This window comes from Capricornis sumatraensis, chromosome 2 (assembly GCF_032405125.1).
Source record: "Capricornis sumatraensis isolate serow.1 chromosome 2, serow.2, whole genome shotgun sequence".
NCBI lineage: Eukaryota > Metazoa > Chordata > Mammalia > Artiodactyla > Bovidae > Capricornis > Capricornis sumatraensis.
In genome coordinates this window covers 20,909,938-20,912,464 of record NC_091070.1, presented here as the reverse complement: position 1 = coordinate 20,912,464, position 2,527 = coordinate 20,909,938, and the positions used below count along the sequence as shown (strand labels likewise).

General features: G+C 42.1%; 1 pseudogene; it reads right to left on the bottom strand.

Moving 5' to 3' along the window:
• Positions 1–1,462: 1,462 nt before the first annotated feature.
• LOC138074358 (large ribosomal subunit protein eL43-like) lies at positions 1,463–1,821 on the bottom strand (annotated as a pseudogene).
• Positions 1,822–2,527: the final 706 nt, after the last annotated feature.

Here is a 2,527-nt window from a genome sequence, read left to right as displayed (position 1 = left end):
AACTCAGCAGTGGCCACAGGACTAGAAAAGGTCAGTTTTCATTCCAATCCCAAAGAAAGGCAATGCCAAAGAATGCTTAAACTACCGCACAATTGCACTTATCTCACATGCTAGTAAAGTAATGCTCAAAATTCTCCAAGCCAGGTTTCAGCAATACATGAACCGTGAACTTCCAGATGTTTAAGCTGGTTTTAGAAAAGGCAGAGGAACCAGAGATCAAATTGCCAACATCCGCTGGATCATGCAAAAAGCGAGAGAGTTCCAGAAAAACATCGATTTCTGCTTTATTGACTATGCCAAAGCCTTTGACTGTGTGGATCACAAGAAACTGTGGAAAATTCTGAAAGAGATGGGAATACCAGACCACCTGACCTGCCTCTTGAGAAACCTATATGCAGGTCAGGAAGCAACAGTTAGAACTGGACATGGAACAACAGACTGGTTCCAAATAGGAAAAGGAGTACATCAAGGCTGTATATTGTCAACCTGCTTATTTAAGTTACATGCAGAGTACATCATGAGAAATGCTGGACTGGATGAAGCACAAGCTGGAATCAAGATTGCCAGGAGAAATATCAATAACCTCAGGTATTCAGATGACACCACCCTTATGGCAAAAAATGAAAAAGAACTAAAGAGCCTCTTGATGAAAGTGAAAGAGGAGAGTGAAAAAGTTGGCTTGAAGCTCAACATTCAGAAAACAAAGATCATGGCATCCAGTCCCATCACTTCATGGGAAATAGATGGGGAAACAGTGGAAAGAGTGGCTGACTACTTTTCTGGGCTCCAAAATCACTGCAGATGGTGATTGCAGCCATGAAATTAAAAGACGCTTACTCCTTGGAAGGAAAGTTATAACCAGCCTAGACAGCATATTAAAAAGCAGAGACATTACTTTGCCAACAAAGGTCTGTCTAGTCAAGGCTATGGTTTTTCTGGTAGTCATGTATGGATGTGAGAGTTGAACTATAAAGAAAGATGAGCATCGAAAAATTGATGCTTTTGAACTGTGGTGTTGGAGAAGACTCTTGAGAGTCCCTTGGACTGCAAGGAGATCCAACCAGTCCATTGTAAAGGAGATCAGTCCTGGGTGTTCACTGGAGGGACTAATGCTGAAGCTGATACTTCAATACTTTGGCCACCTGATGCGAAGATCTGACTCATTTGAAAAGACACTAATGCTGGGAGAGATTGAGGGCAGGAGGAGAAGGGGACAACAGAGGATGAGATGGTTGGATGACATCACTGACACAGTGACATAGGTTTCAGTGAACTCCGGGAGTTGGTGATGGACAGGGAGGCCTGGTGTGCTGCAGTTCATGGGGTCGCAGAGTCGGACATGACTGAGCAACTGAACTGAACTATAGATGGTTTACAAATATGATATTAAATACTTAATATCAGTTTCTGTTTCAGTGAATTGATACATATCAATTGTGTGTCATTTATCATTCATACATATTTAAGAAGCCTTCTTTTTGTTGTTGTTGTATAAATTAACCCATTTATTATAGGCTGGCAACATTATCAAATGGTGGTGCTTCACCTGGTCCTTCAATTCCTTCAGTCTTCTGATGGCAGACTTTACTGTGACACCAGAAGTGGTGTGTAGGTCCAGGCCCCACCAGCTACAGTTTTCATGCAGGAACCACAGTTCCAAATGCCCACAGCTCATCTCTTCATCTTGGTGTTGCCACAGAAGGAGCAGGTATACTTGGCATGCTGGCTGATTTCAATTTTCTTCACTGTTTTCCTGAGGGAGGCACCTTAACAGGTCCTGTATTTGCCCACAATTCCGACCTTCTTGGTGCGTTTTGCCATGTTAATGCAACCTAGATCTGAGTCCAAGAGCTAAGAGGCCTTACTTCTTAATGGAAGATTTTAATGATGATGAGCAGTATTTGTGAGATATTTCTACCTTTTCCCTATCCTATTGGTGGTGTGCTCAGAATAGGTATGCTCAGACTTCTCCAAAATAATAAAAATATTCTTGTGGAAAAATAATTCCTCTTCTCACCCACTTCCCCTCTGCCCAGAGATGTCCACATTCTAATCACTGGAAACTGTGAATATGTTATCTTATGCAGCAAAAAGGAATTAAGAGGTGGAATTTAGATAGTAAACAGCTGTAATAGGAAAATTATCCTTGATGATCTAGTGGCCCTAGTGTAATCACCTGGGTCTTTAAAAGTGGAAAGGGGAGGCAGAAGAAAAGGTCAGAGTGATGCAACAAGATGTGAGAAGGGCTTAACTTCCATGGTTGGCTTTGCAGGTAATGGAAGTGGCCAAAAGCCTATGAAAGTGAGTGGCCTCCAGAAGCCAGGGAAGGCAAGGAGAGAGAGTCTCTCTTAGGGCCTGCAGAAAGGAATACAACCCTGACAACACCCTGATTTTAGCCCACTGAGACCCACATCAGACTCAGACCTCCAGAACTGTGAAATTAGAAAAAAAAAATTTAAGCCACTAAGTTTGTGATAATTTGTTACCCCAACAATAGAAAACCAATGTCGATGGTAAAGTAGTGCAC